Consider the following 23,568-nt stretch of genomic DNA (forward strand, 5'->3'; position numbering starts at 1 on the left):
AGGGGATAGCTTTGATCATGTAGGGGATAACTTTGAGAATGAGGGGATAACTTTGAGCATGCAGGGGATAACTTTGATCATGCAGGGGATAGCTCTGATCATGCAGGGGTTAGCTCTGATCATGCAGGGGATAGCTCTGATCAAGCAGGGGATAGCTCTGATCATGCAGCGGATAGCTTTGATCATGCAGAGGATATCTTAGAGCATGCTTTGAGCATGAGGGGATAGCTTTGATCATGCAGGGGATAGCTTTGAGAATGAGGGGATAACTTTGATCGTGCAGGGGATAGCTTTGAGCATGCTTTGAGCATGAGGGGATAGCTTTGAGCATGCAGGGAATAGTTTTGAGTACGTAGGGGATAGCTTTGAGTACGCAGGGGATAGTTTTGAGCATGAAGGGATAGATTTGAACATGAGGGGATAGTTTTGCGCACGAGGGATAGTTTTGGGCATGAGGGGATAGCTTTGGGCATGAGGGGATAGCTTTGGGCATGAGGGGATAGCTTTGGGCATGAGGGGTTAGCTTTGAGCATGAGTGGTTAGCTTTGGGCATGAGGGGTTAGCTTTGAGCATGAGGGGATAGCTTTGGGCATGAGGGGTTAGCTTTGAGCATGAGGGGATAGCTTTGGGCATGAGGGGTTAGCTTTGAGCATGAGGGGATAGCTTTGGGCATGAGGGGTTAGCTTTGAGCATGAGGGGATAGCTTTGGGCATGAGGGGTTAGCTTTGGGCATGAGGGGTTAGCTTTGAGCATGAGGGGTTAGCTTTGAGCATGAGGGGTTAGCTTTGAGCATGAGGGGATAGCTTTGGGCATGAGGGGTTAGCTTTAGGCATGAGGGATTAGCTTTAGGCATGAGGGGATAGCTTTGGGCATGAGGGGATAGCTTTGGGCATGAGGGGATAGCTTTGGACATGAGGGGATAGCTTTGAGCATGAGGGGTTAGCTTTGGGCACGAGGGATAGCTTTGAGCATGCAGGGCTTTGAGCATGAGGGGTTAGCTTTAGGCATGAGGGGATAGCTTTGAGCATGCAGGGCTTTGAGCATGAGGGGTTAGCTTTAGGCATGAGGGGTTAGCTTTAGGCATGTGGGGATAGCTTTGAGCATGAGGGGATAGCTTTGGGCATGAGGGGTTAGCTTTGAGCATGAGGGGATAGCTTTGAGCATGCAGGGGTTAGCTTTGAGCATTGGGGATTAGCTTTGAGAATGCAGGGCTTTGAGCATGACGGGTTAGCTTTAGGCATGAGGGGTTAGCTTTGAGCATGAGGGGATAGCTTTGGGCATGAGGGGTTAGCTTTGAGCATGAGGGGATAGCTTTGAGCATGAGGAGATAGCTTTGAGCATGCAGGGGATAGCTTTGAGCATGAGGGGATAGCTTTGAGCATGAGGGGATAGCTTTGAGCATGAGGGGATAGCTTTGAGCATGAGGAGATAGCTTTGAGCATGCAGGGGATAGCTTTGAGCATGCAGGGCTTTGAGCATGAGGGGTTAGCTTTGAGCATGAGGGGTTAGCTTTGAGCATGCAGGGCTTTGAGCATGAGGGGTTAGCTTTGAGCATGAGGGGTTAGCTTTGAGCATGCAGGGCTTTGAGCATGCAGGGCTTTGAGCATGAGGGGTTAGCTTTAGGCATGAGGGGTTAGCTTTGAGCATGAGGGGATAGCTTTGAGCATGCAGGGCTTTGAGCATGAGGGGATAGCTTTGAGTATGCAGAGAATAGCTTTGAGCATGCAGGGGATAGCTTTGGGCACGAGGGATAGCTTTGGGTATGAGGGGATAGCTTTGGGCACGAGGGATAGCTTTGAGTATGCAGAGAATAGCTTTGAGCATGCAGGGGATAGCTTTGGGCATGAGGGATAGCTTTGGGCACGAGGGATAGCTTTGAGTATGAGGGGATAGCTTTGAGCATGAGGGGATAGCTTTGAGTATGCAGAGAATAGCTTTGAGCATGCAGGGGATAGCTTTGGGCACGAGGGATAGCTTTGGGTATGAGGGGATAGCTTTGGGCACGAGGGATAGCTTTGAGTATGCAGAGAATAGCTTTGAGCATGCAGGGGATAGCTTTGGGCATGAGGGATAGCTTTGGGCACGAGGGATAGCTTTGAGTATGAGGGGATAGCTTTGAGCATGAGGGATAGCTTTGAGTATGCAGAGAATAGCTTTGAGCATGCAGGGGATAGCTTTGGGCATGAGGGGATAGCTTTGAGCATGAGGGATAGCTTTGGGCACGAGGGATAGCTTTGGGCATGAGGGATAGCTTTGAGTATGAGGGATAGCTTTGGGCACGAGGGATAGCTTTGGGCATGAGGGATAGCTTTGAGTATGAGGGATAGCTTTGGGCACGAGGGATAGCTTTGAGTGTGCAGAGAATAGCTTTGAGCATGAGGGGATAGCTTTGAGCATGTCACATTTGATATCAAATTCCTTCCAAATGAGAACTATTGATGACAAATGGTAATTGAGAGCATTGAGTACTCATGAAAATGAAAATGATGTCAATATTTTTGAGAAGGGTTCTGCCACCGCTAAGTATGGGGATGCTCATCCTCTTCCTATTAGTTGTTTAATTGTTCACCACTATTTGGAACCAGGTGTGACAGGACTCCATAGCTTTGACCCGACCAGTGGGCTCGCTGAACTTTGTCAATAGTATGCTGTAGAGTGTGCATGTTGAAACTTCATCAAATTAGCAGTTTTTGTTTCATTTATTCTTTATTGTTGACCATTTGGCTTGATGGTAGCAGTAGCGTGAAGTATATGTTGGGTCATCAGGTTACAGATGTGATTGAATACAATTCTACTGCTGCTGATGGCCCACAGCACCTCATGGATACCAACGTTTGAGCTCCTAGATCTGTCCTTAACAAATCCAATTGAACACAATGCTAATGATTAGAACTCGGCTAGCTTTGCCAGAAGCAGTATAATGAGAGATTTGATGCATTGAACCCCGCCAGTAAGAGTCCATTCAGTGCCCTTGCTACACTCAGTGATCCTTCCAAGTGGTGTTCGACATGGAGGAGTACTGATTCATCAGCTGAGGGTGGATGGCAGCTGCTTTTTCTTGGTCATTTCTTGGTCATGTTTGTCATAAAGCTATGAAACTTCATTGGGAACAATGTCAACATTAAAGACTCCCAGGTCCACTTCCCCTTAACTATATACTTCTGTGCCCCATCTTTGGTGGGGCCTGATCGCCTGGTGGTACATGACATACCCAGGGTGAGAATGGAGAGATCTGCAGACTGTTGCTTGACTAGTCTGTGGGACAGCACAAGTCACCAAGATGTTAGTGAGAAGGGCTAGTTAGGCTAGGTGTCCCTTTTACACACCCAGGCTGCAGCAAGTGGCGGCTTTATTCACATTTTCCTTTCTAGCAGTAATTGATTGGCTACATAAGAGTCAACCATTTTCTTGTTAAATATAGATCAAATATAGGTAAGAACAGAACTTTCCTTCCCAAACAACATCAGTGATTCCAGTTGGGACAACCCAACAGCTTAATGGTCAATTTCACACATACGTTCTTTTTATTTCCAAGTTTTGTAAATTGAATTCAGATTCTCAAAGAACCACGGTAATTTACATCCTTTAGATTATTAATCCAGGTCTCTGGCCACTGGATTACTAGTCCAGTAAAATAACTGTGCTGCTTTACCTGTCACCCTGAGCACAATTCTCCGCAAAGGTTTCTAAATGTGGTAGCGAGCTGGAACGGCCGTGTACATCCCGCCGCACCTCCCAGCAAGGCCGGGAACACTATTCAACATTAATTGGTCCACTTAACAAGGCCCTACGGACTTCTCGCCGCTAATGAAGGCTCGCCAGCCCCCCCCGCTAACAAGGTCAAGCAGCACTTAAGCTGCACTTCCTCAGCCAACCCCAGTCAGCTCATCAGAATGGCACCGAGGACCCGGTCCCAAGATTCGGCAATGCAGACCTGGGGAGGCTCCTAGACGCAATGGAGGCGAAGGAAGGATGTCCTGTTACTCCAAGGGGCCTCGAAAGTGAGCCAGAGGGCAGCCAATGATTCCTGGGATGAGATGGGGCAGCTGTAAACTCTGGGAATGTGACCAGGAGGACTGATCTCCAATGATGAAAAAAGGTCAATGACCTACCCCGGGCAGCACAAGTGAGTAGACACCAACCCCCCCCCCCAACCCCCCCCCCCCCCCCCCCCCACCAACCCCCTGACACCCACACCCCGAGACCTTTCCGCCCCCCACACAAGCATCCACCCTCCCAACTCTCCATGTGGCATGCAATGCTCCCTTCACCTCCTTCTTCCTTTAACCCCCCCCCCCCAACCCTTCCTTTACACCCCCCTCCCACCACTGTGAACCACACGTGCGGCTACTGATGCCCTTTCTGTGTCTCCTCAGGAAAAGCTCTCCCACATTTGTTGGGAGAGGGCCCAGACTGGCAGTGGGGTGCCGACATAAGAACCCTCACCTCCTTCGATGAACGGGCCCTGGAGGTGAGTGGGGTGACCGAGGAGAGATTGGTCACCCACGCGGAGGCTGGCGGATGCCGCAGAGGTGAGGAACCACTGGGCCCCGTCTGAAGGGCCTGTCAAACGTGAGTTATTATTGCCTTACTGATTGACCCATCCTTCCCACTGACCACATGTCCATTCTCCCGCAGGTCCTCCAGCCGACGATGCCGGCCCATCCCAGGTGGCCCTCTCTCCAGTCTCCCAGGAGATCACCTCCGAGGATGATACGATCGAGGCATCACATCTGTAATCCCCACCTTCCACCCGCGCAGATACACGCACCTCAGTGGACCTCGGTAGTGGTCAGGCTTCTGGACCACAATCTGGTGAGCACCACACTGCTGCTGATGTACATCACGTGGAGGCAGGAATCTCCAGACAAGGCAGCATTTGGAGGTCTGCTATCCCTGGACACAGCTGAGTCCCAGCCTGATGCTGGCTCTCTGGTACAGGATTACCTGGAGCTGATGGAGACATTAGGGTGCGGTCAGGATATTCAGAAGGAGGTGTTAGCCACACTCCAGCAGGTCCATAGCTGATTGGAAGAGTCCCAGAGCCTATGGGCATTGGAGCTGTCGCTGGCAATGCATGGAACTGAGGCCAACACTGCAAGGGTAGCGACTGCAGTGGAAAGCCTGGTGCACGACGTCAGCACCATTAATGGAGGTGTCTATGGCATTGTGCAGTCGGTGACGGCCATGGCCGAGGGTCTCGGCAGAATGTCCGGCTCGCTGGGGGGATGTGACCCACTACCAGGGTGACCTTGATCAGGTTCTGCGGGAAATGTCCTGCTCTCAGATGGACACGGCTGAGGTGCTGCAGAGCATGGCCCAAATACTGAGGAGCATCACCGAGGGCATTGACATGATGGTGCAAACATCGGGAATCCGCCAGGGCTGGCAGAGCCAGCTGATGTGAGGACAGCCGGGTCTCGAACCAGCTGCCCTTCCATCCCAAGGTGAGCCCCAGGGTCCCATGGGCAACCACCGGGAGGAGGGGACGCTGGGTGCCAACCTGAACCTGTCCCATGGGGTGGTGATGGTGGCTACCAGATTCCCGAGTTCCACCCCTCTGATGAAGCCGCACCTCGCACCCAGCACCCGCAACAGGATGATATAGCTGTGCATGTGCCACACGCCGGCCCCAGAGGATGCCCGCCAGGGACATCGAAGACCACAAGACGAGGTAAGCAGCTGGGAGGGGAGGTGTTGGTAGGTAAGGGGTGAGGGGGGGAAGGGGGTTGGGTGGGCAGCACCATCGGGGGAGTGGGGAATTGTATTGCACATTACATACCCTTGAGCACAACCAGTATGATGCCTCTGTCACTTTCTTCCACAATGCGGGTCAACCTCCGAACCGCTGGCCCATCTCTCCAGGCATCCCCATCTGCCCCGGGCACACCGCATGCAGTGATGGATGTGGGCAAGCACTCAGCAGACAGGCAGGGGTCAGACTAAGACATAGATTGAGGAGCACCTCGCTCAGCCTTCTGCGGGTTATCATCACCCCCCCCCCCCCCCCCCCCACCCCGCCCTCAACAGTGACCTGCTGACAGTGCTGACACAGTCCCAGTATCCTGGAGTAATTTAACACATACCCTGTGAGGGTGGGAAATGGGAGTGAGTGGGTGGCGATGATGGACCAGGCCACATCCTATGTGAATTGGGCAGTATGAGGGCCTCACTGGCCCTTCGAACGTGCAGGGCCCTCACTGCTGCCGCTTGTCCTGCAGCCTCCGGCTGGTTTTCCGGTTCCTCCATGGAATCTTCCTCCAGCCCCTGCTGGTCCAGGGCTGCCTCATCATCCTCACCCTCTTTGTCCTCGTCCCCCTCCTTCTCCTCCTCAGTGGTCACATGTTCCTCATCACCAACCTCCAGGTTGTTGCCCCGCTGATGTGCGAGATTGTGGAAGACACAGCCGACCACCACAAAGCGGGTGACTCTCCGGGGGGTGTACTGGAGAATCTTGACACCCTGGTGCACCACTCAATGACAGCTCAAGTGGCCACATGGACCTCGGTGTACCAGGTCTCCTCTTCGGTCTCTGGCCTCCGTACTGGCTTCATTAGCCAGATCGTCAGTCGATACCCTTTATCCCCAAGAGCCAGCCGCCCATCCTGGGATGGTCCTCGAAGATACCGGGGATGAGCGACTGCCCCAGTATGTAGTTGTCATGCACGCTCCCTGGGAGCATGCACACATGTGCATGATCTTCATGTGGTGGTCGCACAGCAGCTGTATGTTCAGGGTGTGGAACCCCTTCCTGTTAACGTAGGGTAATCCCAGATGGCCTTGTGAGTGCAGGGCGACATGCATGCCATCCACTACCCTCTGGACCTGGGTTATCTCGGCGATAGCGGAGAATTATGCTGCCTGGGCATCCTGTTGGGCTTGGTCCATGTCAAAATTAATGTAGTTTTCTGCTCGGGCAAGTGGGGCATCCCTGACCTGTCGGATGCACCTGTGGGCTGTGGCCTGCAAGATGCCACACAGGTCCCTGCTCGAGCCCTGGAATTATCCTTGGGGGTAAAAGTTCAGGGGTGCAGTGACCTTAACGGCCACACAGAGATCGGCTGTCCTCCTCCTCCATGTGGCGCCAAGCCCGCGAGGACATGGCATAAGTGCGGCATTGTGTCCTTGTTGAGGTGCAGCCTCCTGCGGCATGCGCTGTTCATCATCTGTTCAACTGACAAGCGACACCTGTACATCCTGGGCCACCGTGGGGCTCCCCCTCTGGGTCCCTCCCTGGCCTGATGGGCAGCTGGGTCCTCGGGATGTGCAGCAGGGTCCGGCACATTTTTTGCCACCTCAAGCATCTGCTGATTCTATTGCTGCCGCCGTCTCTGGGGTCTGGCTGCCCACCACCACTAGGGCAGGTTCTGATGGGTCCAAAACCCTGCGTAACGTAAGGAATTGGGAGAGGATGTTAGACTGACAAACAGCGGTGGCTCCCACCCCGGAACCCTCCATCCTCCCATTGATCTCCCCCTTCCTCCCCACACAGAATGCCCTGCCCAAGCACTCCCGGCCGCAGCGGACTCCCCCTCACCAGACTCCAGGCCCTGTACCCGGACAGCCGCACATAACATCACCTGGAACGAGTGCTGGTCCCCTTCCTGTGGCACTCACCCACCCTCCGGCCATGGACATGTCCCGGAGCTGTGTCCCATCCCCTTGGTGTTCAGATGTTGGCTGCTGTGTGTGTGGTGTTGCCTCCCGCAGTGTTCAGGCACAGTGTCCAGTTATCACGGTCTGATTGGGATACTGGGGAATGACTCCCACATGACCTGTCCACCCACGGGAATCCGCTTGGCTTGTGTGAAGTGCTTACTTAACCACGATTGCCAATTCCCTATCAGCGATAGCTATCAGCCGCACGGCCAGAGGCTTCGGCAGTCTGTGGGCGTTATGAGTAGTCGGTGGGGCAGATGGGCAGGGGAAAGGGTTGCCCTGGAATGGATACACACAATCCAGGTGTTGGCATGGTGGAGCCGTGTGCGGTTGCCCCCCCAGTTGCCGCCCCCATTCCCTCTCCCCACCCTCCCATGGCAGCCCACCTCTGCGGAGGGTCCCCCACCCCCAGTCGAGTGTCCCCCACGCCTTGCAGAGCACTGGAGTGGCAAGCCCAGCGCTACCAGGCTCTTTGCCTGTGAGCAAAGATGGCTACTCACCTCCTCAGCTCTCCACTGAAGCCCTTACGCCAGGTTCACGTTTTTAAAAAGGAGTACTAGTGGGCGCCAGCGTGAGCACTTGCTGGTGAGGCCGCTGAATGATGGAAGGCCATTGGACATGGGGGTGCTCCCATTAATTGTATGGATTTATGTGGTGATAATTTCTTTCACGCCATGTTATAGCAAGAAACAAATGTTGCCTACAGCAGCGGGGCCGGTTGCATCGGGTTTTCTGCCTGGTTTCCCGCTATTCACCAACCTTGTTTTGCTCGAGCGAGAGCACAACGAGGCCGGAGAATCGCGCCCCTGTCTTAGACAGTTTAATTTGGGAATTGGAGTAAATTGGGAGTTGCTGCTCCACGTTGTTTAATTTAATCAGGCAGATTAGCAAATTTATAGACTCCATAATCAGAATATGTTTGTTACAAGGGGCAAGGCCTACACCTGGCATTCAGTGGTCAGGAAATGAATTACATATGTTAGGAAGCAGTTACAAAACATGACTTTGATAAACAGCATCACTGCAAACACAACAATGATGAGAAAGTACGGTGTAATTTAGAAAAGCAAATTCAAAAATAATAAAACAACAGACAAGAAATTGAAGCTCATAAAAATGTTACTACGTAGAAAGATTGGAACATAGGTTGGTTGACTAATGAATCTGTAAGAGGGAAACTACTTTGCATTTAAGAAAAACATTTCACCCAGTAATTTAAAAAATCAACATTTTGACTGCCATCAGTAATTGGAGGACTCATAACAACCCTTACATACCCTCTACTTGGATAAAGAGAACCATTACAAAGATGATGAATTTCTAGCTCATTTACCAGCTGATGAATTATTCCAACATCTACAACCTTCAAAGTAAGATACATGGTTCAAAAACTAATGGAACTAAATGGAAAACACTTTCAGGCAATGTCATTTTATTTGCTGATTATCCATTTGGTGTTGTGCATAGCTGAGTGTATTGTCACATGGATAGGAAAGAAAAAACAACAGCAGCAAGAAGGTCCTTTTATATCACATCTTTAATGTAGCTATCAGAACAGCTATCAAAGACAATTTGACATTGAGCCACATAAAGAGGTTTTGGGGCAAATGACCTAAAGTTTTGACAAGACATAGGTTTAAACCACATTGTAAAGGAGGGGGAAGAGGTAAAGAGGCACAAATTAGAGGGAGAGAATTCCAGAGGGCTTCAGCAGTTAAACACAGCTAGGTACAGTGACCACTGTTGCAGCATTTAATATAAGGGATACACAAGATTTTAGCGGGTTGGAGGGCGGGAGGAAGTTTCAAAGATAAGGGGTGGGATTCTCCCATGCCGCGCCGTTTGGGAGAATTGCCGTTCCCGCCGGATTTTCGCGCGACGCCGATCCAACGTCGTTCCGCTATTCTCTCAACTGGCGAGAATGGTGTCATCAAGTTCGGCGCCGCGCCGCATGGAGAATCACCCGGGGGGGCTAAGTTTGGCGATTCTCCGGGCCCCCCGGTATTTAGCGGCCCGGGGGGGGGGGGGGGGGGCCGAAGTCACGCGGTTGTGGTTCACAGCTGCAAAATAAAATCGTCAGCCAGTCGTGCTGGCTGGCGATGCGGGGGGGAGGAGTTGACTGGCCAGCGTTTTCAGAAGCAGAATGTTGTGGTGTCCGCGCCCGGGGCTTGCGGGAGGGGGGGAGGGAGTTGGGGAAGAGTGCAGCCATGTTCCAAGGGGCGGGTGGGAGGAGGGGGGTGGGGAAGGGTGCAGCCATGCTCCAAGGGGCGGGTGGGAGGAGGGGGATGAGGAAGTTGCAGCCATGCTCGGGGAGGGGGGAGGAGGGGGGTGGGGAAGGGTGCAGCCATGCTCCAAGGGGCGGGTGGGAGGAGGGGGATGAGGAAGGGTGCAGCCATGCTCGGGGAGGGGGGAGGAGGGGGGGGGGGAAGGGTGCAGCCATGCTCCGGGAGGGGGGAGGAGGGGGGTGGGGAAGGGTGCAGCCATGCTCCAAGGGGCGGGTGGGAGGAGGGGGATGAGGAAGGGTGCAGCCATGCTCAGGGGAGGGGGGCGGAGGGGGGTGGGGAAGGGTGCAGCCATGCTCCAAGGGGGGGGGGGGGGGGGGGGGTGGGGAAGGGTGCAGCCATGCTCGGGGAGGGGGAGGAGGAGGGGGTGGGGAAGGGTGCAGCCATACTCGGGGAGAGGGGAGGAGGGGGGTGGGGAAGGGTGCAGCCATGCTCGGGGAGGGGGAGGAGGGGGTGGGGAAGGGTGCAGCCATGCTCGGGGAGGGGGAGGAGGAGGGGGGTGGGGAAGGGTGCAGCCATGCTCGGGGGGGGCAGGAGGGGGGTGGGAAGGGTGCAGCCATGCTCGGGGAGGGGGGAGGAGGGGGGTGAGGAAGGGTGCAGCCATGCTCGGGGAGGGGGAGGAGGGGGTGGGGGAGGGTGCAGCCATGCTGGGGGAGGGGGGAGGAGGGGGGGAAGGATGCAGCCATGCTCGGGGAGGGGGAGGAGGGGGGTGGGGAAGGGTGCAGCCATACTCGGGGAGGGGGAGGAGGGGGGTGGGGAAGGGTGCAGCCATGCTCGGGGAGGGGGAGGAGGAGGGGGGGGGAAGGGTGCAGCCATGCTCGGGGATGGGAAGGAGGAGGGGGGGAAGGGTGCAGCCATGCTCGGGGGGGGGAGGAGGGGGGTGGGGAAGGGTGCAGCCATGCTCGGGGAGGGGGAGGAGGGGGCTGGGGAAGGGTGCAGCCATGCTCCGAGGGGCGGGTAGGAGGAGGGGGATGAGGAAGGTTGCAGCCATGCTCGGGGAGGGGGAGGAGGGGGGTGGGGAAGGGTGCAGCCATGCTCGGGGGGGGGGGGGGGGGGGGGGGTGGGGAAGGGTGCAGCCATGCTCGGTGGGGGGGGGGGGGAGGGGGGTGGGGAAGGGTGCAGCCATGCTCGGGGGGGGGGGGGAGGGAGGGGGGGGGGGAAGGGTGCAGCCATGCTCGGGGAGGGGGAGGAGGGGGGTGGGAAAGGGTGCAGCCATGCTCGGGGGGGGGGGAGGAGGGGGGTGGGAAAGGGTGCAGCCATGCTCGGGGAGGGGGAGGAGGGGGGTGGGGAAGGGTGCAGCCATGCTCGGGGAGGGGGGGGAGGAGGGGGTGGGGAAGGGTGCAGCCATGCTCGGGGGGGGGGGGGCAGTAGGGCTGGGAAAGGGTGCAGCCACGAAACATAACGGCGTTCACAATGGCGCGGACAATCTGACACGGCATTGAAGAATCCCGCCCATGGAACGAGATGCAGTGGAGTTTATAATAATACTAATCTTCATTGTCACAAGTAGGCTTACATTAACACTGCAATTAAGTTACTGTGAAAACCCCCTAGTCGCCACATTCCGGCGCTTGTTCGGATAAACAGAGGGAGAATTCAGAATGTCCCAGTTATCTACAGCACATCTTCTGGGACGTGTGGGAGGAAACCGGAGCACCCGGAGGAAACCCACACAGACACAGGGAGAACGTGCAGACTCCGCAGAGGGGTGAATTCTCCATTTGCCGACGCCAAAATCGTAAAACGCGATTGGGCGGAGAATAACTTCCGACGCCGAAATAGCGGTAGAAGCCGGTTTGATGCCATAACGGGATGCTCCGGTACCCCTAAAATGGCATCAATGCGGCGCTCGCCGTGCACTAAAAATACAGTCGGAATATCTTTAGCGGACCTGACACCTGATGCTCTGGGACCTTCCCGTTTCAGCACCTCCGATGTCTCGATTTCCCGACGGCATGGTTCACTTGTGCTCTCACAAATCGTAAACCTGGCGTCCTGGCTGCTGAGCGAGAGAGTGGCGGAAGCAAATGTCGTGGAGTGACTGCGGGCTACCTGCCCGGACACCGTAAAATACCACTGTTACCACGCCGGCGTCAGCACTTAGTCTCAAAATTGGAGAACCCAGCCCCTGATCCCCTAGGTGGATTGGCCATGATAAATTGCCCTTGTATCCTCATCCATGGGCGACAAGGCCACTCCAAGGGTGGAGGTTGGCTTTGGGTGGAAACATAAGCTGTGTCTGGCAGTGGTCACACAGCGCACCATGCGTTCAATATCCTTATCTATTCTGGGTCACAAATGTATCTTCGAACTAGCATTTTCATTTTTATTAGGCCTCGATGGGCTCTGTGCAATTCCCATCGTCACACCTGCCACCAATCTTAGACTCCGCAATGGAAGGTTCCAGCCATTGTCACTGTTGCAATAATCTGCGCAGAGATGCTCACTTTGGGTTCTACCAGGGTCACTCAGCTCCTGACCTAATTATAGTCTTGAACTCAAGAGATGAGGAGAGACTGTCTGCTCTTGACAGCAAAGCAGCTTTTGAATGAAACATGAAGGATCCCGCGCAAAATTAAAGTAATCAGGAATCAAGGAAAAATCTCTCCATTGGATAAATTCATACCTAGCACAATGGAAGGTGGTTGTGGTGTGGATCTTGGAGATCAATCATCTCATCTCCAGAGCATTGTCACAGGAGTTTCTCAGGGTAGTGTCCTCGGTCCAGCCATTTTCAGCTGCTCCAACAATGACCTTCCAATTCAGTCAGAATTGAGGATGTTCACTAATGATCGCACCCTGTTCAATACCGCTCGCAACTCTGCAGACACTGAAGCAGTCTATGCTCATATCCTGCAATATCTGGACAACATCCAGACTTGGGCTGATGAGTGACAAGCAACATTCATGCCATGTAACTGCCAGGCAATAACCATTCCCAACATTCTCTTGTTGGAGATGGTCATTTCCTGTTAGTTTTGTGGTGCAAATATTCATTGGAGATACCACCACAGGAACTTTCACAATAAGGATAACTGCCACATGGATCTGAGCCAGAGCAAGAACAAGTAAACAGGCTGTCTCCACATCTGCCAAGGCCACAAGGGGAGTACTGCGCGGAGGCCGCCGTGTCGTGTGGAGCACTGAGTAGGCTCCTGATACTTTTTCCTATTGCCTTCAGCACTATTTCACTTTCTAAATTGTAGAAACAATGACGCATTAAGCCAGGGTTTTCCAAACTGTAGGCCACAACCCGTTGGTGGATCACATGCAGGTGTGAGGAGGGTTGCGGAGCAATCAGTCGCAACATTCCTGATCGCAGGAGAAGCACCCAACAGCTGCGACCGGCTTTTAAGAATGTTGGTCGTGACCAGTGTTTAAGTTGGGAATGCCGGCCGCAACAGACCTTTAAATGTGAATGATAGAGTCTTCCCGCCAGAAGTGTGGCAGAGAGCAGGTCATGCACCCAGCATGTACACTGACGCCATGTGCCCTGAATGTCCGTGCTTTGGGTGCAGAATCTTGGAAGAGAGATTCCTCCATTTTGCCAACAAGCAAGCAACAGGACTGTGAAGAACTGAAGATGCATCATTTTGTAATAAGTAAGAGGGAGCCAGAGCCACAATAGGTGAGGATCTCATAACTGAATCTGCTGAAGAGAGCTCTGCAGGAGAGTCCACGTCAGGACAAAGCAGGGCCGGCATGAGCTGTATACAGAGCTCCAGTGTCTCTGGTGAACAACCCATTAAGACGAGACTGAAATCGGAAACAAAGCAGTATAAAGATGATTTATTGAGGTATGGCTTTGTTAATTGTGCCAGTGGAAAGGTCATGTGTGTTATATGTAGCGAAGTGCTGCCAAATGAAAGTTTAAAACCATCAAAACCTCAAAAGCATTTGAAGACTAAGCATGGTGAGTTTGAGGACAAACCTCTCGATTTTTTTTCAACAGATGCAACGAGGACTTAAATCATCAGCTGAAGTCCTTAGCAGAAATGTATCATTGAATGACAAAGCAAGTGAGATCATGAGGATAAAGCAGGTTTACCTGTCGCATTAGAGGTAAGCAGAAATGGTGCAAAGGTCAGCCGGCATGGGTCGCGAAGGCCAGCAGGTGTGGGTTGCAAAGATTGGGCGACAAAGGTAGGCCAGCGTGGGTCACGAAAGTCGGCTGGAGGGGTCCTGCAGATCGGCCTGTTGGTAAAAGTGTGTCGTGGGAAAAGAAGTTTGAAAATCAATTCTTTAAGCCACGGATCTCAAGCTCCTTTGATTGTTGGCATGACAAGTATGATGAGATAGTTAAAGAAATCAGGGGTTAACCCGCCATGGTGATGGCAAAGCCTGTGGGCGGATATTCATTGGAATTAAGATGTTCATGGTTGCATCTTCAACGGATGTGTTCGCCCAGTAACTTCATACTGATTCCCCAGTGTGCCTTTCATCCCAGAACAGAGGGCCTCAGCTGAAATGTTCCTGAATCAAATGATCACTGACATTCATGGTATTGTGATGAGATGTCCATATTCCACGTCCTGCCCAGCCACTTCCCTTTACATCCGGCCACCTCAGTGTTTGGCATCAACCCCCTCCTCTCCCACCTCTCAATTCCTCTCATGAGATATCTGGCTTTAGGGCCACTCTGTTTTCAAGCTCCACTTCTCTCTGGAGGATAACACTATAGTGAGTGCAGCAGACCACCAGAACACTGTGAGACCAGCAGGGAATATAAAAAAGTGGTGACAGCAGTGAGAGCCAGAACAGGTGACACCAACAGTGAGCATAAAAGTGCAGAGGAAGCAAAAAGAGCGAGAACAAAAGAAGACTAGCAGGAAGTGCGGGGGCTCAGAGCCCACCAGCTGTGTCAAAAAAAAATCTTATTGTTGGGAAAGTTGTACCATTGCAAACATTTTCCTTTTAAAATTTGGAAGGGCATTGCGTTATTTGAACACTTAGGTGTTTTTTACAAAAAGTTATGAGTTCACCTTTGGACAGCACGGGCGGCAGGGTGGCACGGTGGCACAGTGGTTAGCACTGTTGCCTTACAGTGCCAGAGACCTGGGTTCAATTCAGCCTTGAGTGATTGTCTGTGTGGACTTTGCACGTTCTCCTCGTGTCTGCGTGGGTTTCCTCACGGTGCGCCAGTTTCCTCCCATGTCCACAAATGTGCTGGTTAGGTGGGGTTACGGGGATGCAGTGGGTAGGGTGGGGGCCTGGGTGAGGTGCTCTTTCAGAGGTCAGTGCAGACTCAATGGGCTAAATGGCCTCCTTCTGCACTGTAGGGATTCTTTGATTTCTATGATTTCTATGACTGGGAGCAACAATGCCATTTCCAAGAAATCATCTGATCGGCATGGTACTTGAGGAAGTAGAGCTGTTTTCTTATTTGCACTGCAGTTATTTTAATTGATGAAAAAAAAACTGACTTAAAGGCAAAGGCTAGTGATTTTCTGGAAATCAAATGACCGGAATGAGCTTTAAGTTTTGGACTTGTATTTTGGAATTCAGTTGCGGCTGAACTGAGAAAGTAAAAAGTTGCCTGGCTTGCCTTCTCCTCGCCTTGTCTGTAATAAAGTGGTGGCTGTGTCAAGCTAAGACTCCTCACCTCAGTGGAACTTGTCTCTCTTTGGAAAGCCAGAGGCAGAGACAAGAGGGAGAGATTCGGTTACATTCTCTTCTGTGCCAAAGCTCCGTAGGTGAAAACTTCCACACTGGATCTACTGGGATCAGTGGCCCGTCTTCACATGAGGGAACTCCAGATCGAGAACATCAAAACCGTCAAACTTTATCCTTTATTTTATAAAGCCTATCCTCCAAATCCCATCTCTGCAGAGACCGTCATCTGTTTTTCTCCTCTCTCTAAACTCTAAACTGAGAAATTATAAATTTCAATCGGGTACGTAAAAGAGGAAGTGTATAGACGAACAGAGCAGATCTAGCAGCATTAATTTACTGGGGAATAGGTTTAACTGTTACAGGGAGATATAAATATTTTAGTATATTTATAGTTGTGTGATATTTATAAACTTGAAATTTAATTAAATAAATAAAAACATGTCAGGTCTGGTGATGTATTGCAATTGCAGTGCCTGGGATCTGCATGGACACTAGTGTCATCCATAGCATCCACATCTGCAGTCATTGTCTGCAGTTCAAGAACTTCGGTTCAGAGTTGGGCACTGTATGCATCCTTATGTTGGGTAATTGAAGGTCAAGGACAGGAACATGTGACTCTAAGTGAGGCAAGTATTTGGACCCTGAAGATAGCAATGGAGGAGCCTTAGCCCTGCAGTTACCCAACAGGTTCAAGGGAGTGCAATTTGTGTGGATGAGAACAGGGTCTGTTGATTAAACTGACCACAGCATTGTGGTGCAGGAACTATTCAAGGTAAGCGATGCAAAAAGGAACGTAGTTGTAGTTGGGTGCAGCACTGTTTGAAAGATGGATATTGTTCTCTGCAGCCAAGGGCAAGGTCCCAAAGGCTGTGTTTCCTGAAAGGTACCAGGGTTAACAACATCTCCTCTGAGCTGAAGAGGAATTTGGAATGTGAGGAGAAGGATCTGTTGTCGTGGTCCACATGGGTACCAATGACATAGGTTGTATGAAGGAAGGGTTTTTGCTGAGGGAATATGAGCAACTAAGGGCTACATGAGACAAAAGCAAATAGGCATAGGCTAAATAAGAGCAGAGAGTCAAATATATGGCTCAAAGATTAGTGTAGAATAGGTTTGATTCATGGGGCACTAACACCAGTGTGGGAAAAGAGGGAGCTGTACTGTTAGGGTGACCTTTGCCTCAGCTGCGCTGGTACCAGTGCTCTGGTAAGTCAAATAACTAATAAATAATAAATAAGGGCAGCACGGTAGCACAGTGGTTAGCACAGTTGCTTCACAGCTCCAGGGTCCCAGGTTCGATTCCTGGCTTGAGTGACTGTCTGTGCGGAGTCTGCACGCTCTCCCTGTATTTGCATGGGTTTCCTCCGGGTGCTCCGGTTTCCTCCCACAGTCCAAAGATGTGAAGGTTAGGTAGATTGGCCATGCTAAATTGCCCTCAGTGTCCGAAAAGGTGAGGTGGGGATACTGGATTACGTGCATAGGGTGGAAGTGTGGGTTTAGGTAGGGTGGTCTTTCCAAGGGTCGGTGCAGACTCAATGGGCCAATGGCCTCCTTCTGCACTGTAAATTCTATAATTCTGTGAACTCAATAATAGAGGGAAGTGTTCACATGAGGTTATATTTTGAAAGATAAAGAGATAGGATAAGATAATGGTCGCCAGAGTGTGACAGGAAGTACCAAGAAGATTGCACTTTAAAATATGGTCAGAATGGGGGGACATGGCTTTAGACCAGCATAGGGGGAGATTTAGATATGCAAAGATAAAAATTGAGGCAATAGTAAAGTATATCGATGTAGGTAAAGACAAACTAAGTGGGGCAGAAAAGGAAAGATAGTTTAACGGTAATACTGCATCAGAGAGTAAGTTTAATGCAGGGAAGTGTGAAATGATTTACTTTCATCAAAAGAATAGAAAAGCAGAATATTTCTCAAAAAGTCTGATGTTCAGACAGACTTGGGTATACTTCTCCAAGGAACATAAAAAGTGAGCATGTAGGTAGCAATTGGAAGAGCAAATGACATGTTGGTCTCTAGAAGAATAAGAGGTAATCTCCTTGAAACATTCAAGATCATAAGGAGCTTGACAAGTTAGATACTAAGACATAGCTCCTAGAAAAAGGTGGCACAACTTCAGGATAAAGGGCTGATCATATAGGACTGGGATAAAGAGAAATTTCACTCAAAAGATTGTGAATCCTTGGAATTTTGTACTCCGGGGGGTACAATATTGTGGATACAATATCACTGAATATATTTAAGGCTGAGGTAGACCCATTTTTGGCCTCTCATAATCAAGGGATATGGAGAGTGAGCGAGAAAGTGGAGTTAAGCCATACTGAATGGTGAAGCAGACTCGATGGGCCATATGGTCTACTCCTGCTCTTATTACTTATGTACCTATGTTTGTACCACAATGGGTGAGACCACTACAGGAGTTTATTGTAGGGTGACAGCTCACTAATCTAGGCAGTGGAATTGCATTTGAGAAACCCAATTGCCTGCTCAATGGTTGCCGTAGCGAACAGATGGCATTGGTTGTACTATTTCTGTGCCTTTCTCAGAGGGATGAGGGCTACCTCTTGTCCATTGGGATCTATTCACAGTCTATGGGGGAAGGAGTGAAGATTGCAGCAGCCTGGTTTAGCACTGGATGAAGGAGTCATGGCAGCTGCCAGGAAAACACTCAAACACATGGAGGACGCTTTTCTTCATCTGATCCTTGCAGAAGTGGAAACCCTTCCTGTTGAGTAATAGGAACATAGGGATAAGGAACAGAAATAGGCAATTCAGCCCTTCTGGCTGATCTCGACCTGGTCTCAAATCCACCTCTCTACCTGGTCCCCAAATCCCTTTAACCCATTTATTTTATCTGAAGTATATCTAACTCCTTCTTGAAACTATTTAATGATTCAGACTTCACCGCACTATGGGGCAGTGAGTTCCACAAATTCACCACCCTCAGAGAGAAGTAGTTTCTCCTCATCTCACTGGCCGGTCACTGGGTGCCTTGATGATCAGATTGGCGCAATGGATTTGTGGAATCCACTAATGGTGGAAAATCCCATTGCACTCTATTTGCCTCATTTGTCATGAAACAAATGCATCTCCAGCATCAGTGATGTGTGAGATGCAGTAGTGTGCAGCTGTTTCTGAAATGCCACTAAAGTCTGCAGCTGATCCTTGGAAGGAGCCAGAAACAAAGAAGTTGAATGCCTCAGTGATTTTCACAATTACTGGCAGAGCATGGTGACCAGTGCCATGAGGTAAGGTCTTTATAATTGGGACCACCTGCCTGGAGAGTCTGTGGGCACTGGGTCTTGGTTACTCCAGGTAGTTCCTCTTTGCCGGTAAATCTTGTGAGGAAGGTATGGCCTGTGTTTTCTTCCTGTATCCCATTACTCTCCCTTGCCCATCTAGTACCGGTGGAGGGTGTTCCCCCTCAACACCACTGAGCCCAACATCTAAGACTTGTGCCCCCACTGTCAGCTGTTTTCTTCTTTGTGGTTAGCTCTTTGCCCTACTGCCCTTGGCACTTTGCCCCTGCTTATCTACCCACAAAATGCCAGGAAGGTGGACCCCTGTGATTCATTGAATATGGTGTTTTGGATCATCTTGAAGCTGTGTAAGGTGCAATATAAATACAACATTTTCTTCTTTCTCTCTGAAATTTGTTAATGGAACTAATACAAGGTGTGAAATATTGTGGTACAACTTGATTGAATAGGTGTTATTTGGGAGTGTGATGAACCGTTTCACAAGTAGATGTCTATAAATTATGCTTTTTGAATTAAATTCTTCATCTTGAAGTCAAATAAGCTCATGAAATTATTTAGGTTTAAATATTTTTAACAGCAGCTATTGTTTAACCTCCAAACTATTCAATAAGTAATGACTTAATTGTGCCTACCCGTGTGCCTTGTAAAAAGCAATGTTGATTGATCTTTCTTGAATGCTACAGGAGGCTAAATGACATTATATATTAATGAATATTTAATATACATCAAAACTAATTTTAAAATTGTTTAAATATATTAATTACCAAAATTGTAACATTTAAACACTAAAAAAAGGAGTTGGATATTATTTAATTTATTAATGCTTTCAATAAATAATGTTATCCAGTATTTTTTTGTAATGCATTTTTTGCGAGCGAAGCATAATTTAACAAAATATAATTAATTAAAGCACAAGGATAATGTCATGGTAAATATTTGGTTGCTCTAGGCTTGAAAATAAATTACATAATTAACAATACAACCATTGAAGTTACTAATAGGGGCATCAAGAATTGACTTTGCGCAGTATTAATTCTCATAATGGAATTATTTAGTTTATTAATTCATTATAATAAATATGCCAGCAAAGTGGCAAATTACTATGCTGGGAAACAAAGCAAAGTAAAAAAATAATAATTACAGATGACCTATTCTAGACAATCTACTGTGATTCCAGAGCATGCCTAATGATTGTCTAACTAACATGTAAAGGTTTCTAATAAATCATACCATGAATAGAGATGCCATTTCTGGTTGGACGCATTCTTGGAGATTTCATTCAGTCACCTCACCTCCAATTGCTCCAGGCAAGGGTTTGTTATAACTTATAAATAAAAGTGTTCAAAGAAAAAGGAAAATGTTTTTTCTTCCTGTTTGTGGCAGTATCCAGGAAATTAATTTTAATTTCTGGAGACTCAGGGACAATCCTATAGTGTTGGTAACCCTCCTATTAAACCAGATCACCCAAAAAGAACTGTTGACTTCTACTAAACCCAAGCCAAATTGGCACTTAAAAATCGTTCTTAATTCAGTGGCAAAAATCTGGGTTAGACTTTAATGCCCAAGGGATTTCGGGTGATTCAAGTGCAAAGTGGTTTCAGAGTTTGAAGTTTCTAACTGAATTGGCAAGCTCATCAAGTAAGTAGATTTAGAATTGTCCCCTTCTCTGTGCCTCTACTCTTGGTTTCCATTCTGCCTTTTCTATTCAATCTGGTTTCATTCTGGATCTAGTGAAGAAGGTTAGTTCAACCACAATGGGCAGGATTTTTCAGCCTTGCTTGTCCTGAGGTCAGAAATCCTGCCCGACGTCAACGGACCTTTAACAGTCCATGTCCCGTCCGTGACGATTCTTGTGGCGGGCGTGGCCAAAAAATCCCGCCCAATGGCCGCAATTCTCCACTCCCCACGCTGGGGGGGGGGGGAGAATAGCAGGAGGGCCGGGCGAATGACGCCACGCCGCCCTGGCACTCCCCGCGATTCTCCCACACACCCCCAAAATGGCGTGTTGTGTTTTGCACGGCGACCGCCGATTCTCCGACCCAGATGGGCCAAGCGGCCCTGACGACCCCGACAGATTCACGCCAGCGGCAACCACACCTGGTCGCTGCCGGCGTGAACATCGCGCGGCAGGTAAGTGTGGGGCCTGTGGGGGGCGGAGAGAGGATCGAGCACCAAGGGCATGCTCATCAGATGTCTGGCCCGCGATCGGTGCCCACCGGCCGTCGGGCCGGCGTCTCTAAGAGGCGCACTCTTTTCCCTCCGCCGCCCCGCAAGTTCAAGCCGCCATGTCTTGCGGGGCAGCGGAGGGGAAGACGGCAACCTCGCATGCGCGGGTTGGAGCCGGCCAACCTGCGCATGCTCGGCTGACGTCACTTAGGTGCCGCCGGCCGCGTCATTCTCGGCACGCCGCTTTGACGCAATCGTCAGGGCCCGGCGCCCGAGATTCGCACAACACTGCTCCTAGCCCCGGGGGGGGATAGGGGGCGAGGAGCGGCCTCCGACGCCAGCTGTTTCTTTCCATTTCGGGTAATCGCGCCCAATATCTATGTTCAGATATAGGCTGATTTTCGAGCCTGGATCTTTAGATACAAAACTTCATATTGTGCTTTATCATGTCATATTATTTAATAGTATTCAAATAATTGATAATGGGCTGGAGTCTCCAATCCCCCAGCCGCATATTTCTCGGTGGCGTGCTGTTCACTGGCGGCGGGATTCTCTACTCCTGTCGCCTGCCGGCGGGAATAGAGAATCCCAACGGTAGATAAATTCCGACCCGTGTGTGAAGTGGAATGACTGGTCATGCAGGCTTAGGAAACAAATTTAACATGCTTAAGTTGAATGCTTCCGTCTATAATGAGGCTGTACTGCATGTGGGGCAGAAAATGGATATAACATTTTTAATTTCAAGGACAATAAAAAATAAGTAATTGTTCATATATTTTATCAACTCAACATGCAAACTTTAATTTACACACTTCCACATTTTCTTCTATTACAGTGGTAGAATTGACACTTAGCAAATATATGAAAACAAGTTGCAGGTGGCCTATGGGAACACCATAGCATTCTGTCATTGAGATTTGTTACTTACCAGCCCCATTCACGCTGCCAGCCTGGGCCTGATATTGATGCCATCAGAAATGAAAGTAGAAAATGCTGAAAATACTTAGCAAGTCTGACAGCATATAGGTCCATATCTCAAGTCTCATCCATTATCAGAAATAAACATTGATAGAAAAGCAAGCTCCTTCATAGAATTGAACAAAATAAAAAGGGTAATGTCATGGGGATCTCTAATAATTGTGCTAATAGCTTAAACATTAACATTTCTAACACAATGGGCACAATTCTCTGGCCTCGTTTCGCTTGAGTGAGAGCGAAACGAGGCCGGTGAATAGTGGGAGAGGCCAAAAGCGAGAACTGTGCCAGGCGCCAAACAGTTTGCGATGCAATCGGCCACTCCTGTAGGCGAAATCGGGATCTCACCGTAGCGGGGCGAGAAACCATTATCACCACTTATGCCCCATTTCCATACAATTAGCAGGAACCACCCCATGTCCAACGGCCTCCAGTCATTCAGTGGCTTCCCCAGCAAGTGCTCACTCTGGCACCGATTAGTATTCCTTTTTAAAAACATGAACCTGGCGGAAGGGCTTCTGTAGGGAACCGAGGAGCTGAGTAGCCATCTTTGATCACATGCGAAGAGCCGGGGAGCACAGGGATTGCCACCCCAGTATGGAGTGGGAGTGGGGGACCCTCGGCTTGGGGTGGGGGTCCCACCGCATGGGTGGGCCGCCATGGGAGGGTGGGGGGTGCGCTGGGGCAGCAACCGCTTGCGGCACCACCATGCCAACCCCTGAATTGTGTGTACCCTTTCCTGGGGCAATCCTTGTCTTTTACCGTCTGCCCCACCGACTGCCGAAGCCTCTGGCCGTGCAGCTGAAGGCTATCGTGAATAGGGAATTGCCAATCATGGTTACGTGAACACTTCTCACATCCCAAGTGGATTCCTGTGGGTGGGTGGACCATGTAGCATGCGGGAGTCTTTGCCCAGCATCCCAATCCTACATTGATACCTGGACACTGTGATTGAACACTGTGGGAGGCAACATCACACACGCAGCAGCCAACATCCAAACACCCAGAGGATGGGACGCAGCTGCGGGGACATGTTCACGGCCGGATGGTGGGTGGGTGGGTGTTACGGGGAGGGGGTGATGCCTGGAGAGATAGGCCAAGGGTTCGGGGGTCAGCCCGCATTGCGGAATAAGGTGACAGAGGCATCATACTGATTGTGCACAAAGGTTTTTATTGTGATTGACAAATCCCCGCCCTCACGATGGTGCTGCCCCTCCCTCACCCCCAGCCCCCTCAGCCCCTATCTCCCCCCACCTCCTCTCCCCATGTCCTGGTACCCTCAGTGGTCCTCGATCTGCTTCGCCCTCCTAGCTCTACCACCATGTCTCGATGTGTCCCCAGGATGCACATCTGAGGCGGAGTCAGCCAGCTGCTTACTTCATTCCGTGGCCTTCGATGCCCCTGGCCGTCGTGTCTGGGGGCTATGAGGCCGGAGGGCCCAGGCTCACTTGTCAGTAGCACATGAACAGCCGTGCTGCACTGTCCCGTGTGCTGACTTCGAGACAAAGCCTCATCAGAGGGTGTAACACGGGGCAGCTGGTGGCCACCTTTGCCACCCCTTGGGACAGGGCCGGGTTGGCACCCGATGCTCCCTCCTC

The 23,568-nt window shown here is 50.6% G+C and overlaps 1 long non-coding RNA gene across 1 annotated transcript in view; it reads left to right on the forward strand.

Annotated features, from left to right (window-relative positions):
- The first annotated feature begins 13,892 nt into the window (after positions 1-13,892).
- LOC119972553 overlaps positions 13,893-23,568 on the forward strand; it is a 147,546-nt gene continuing 137,870 nt past the window's right edge. Inside the window, exon 1 of the long non-coding RNA XR_005462076.1 lies at positions 13,893-14,003. This is a non-coding gene — a long non-coding RNA (uncharacterized LOC119972553). The remainder of the gene's footprint in view (positions 14,004-23,568) is intronic.

Source organism: Scyliorhinus canicula, chromosome 10 (assembly GCF_902713615.1).
Source record: "Scyliorhinus canicula chromosome 10, sScyCan1.1, whole genome shotgun sequence".
Classification (NCBI taxonomy): domain Eukaryota; kingdom Metazoa; phylum Chordata; class Chondrichthyes; order Carcharhiniformes; family Scyliorhinidae; genus Scyliorhinus; species Scyliorhinus canicula.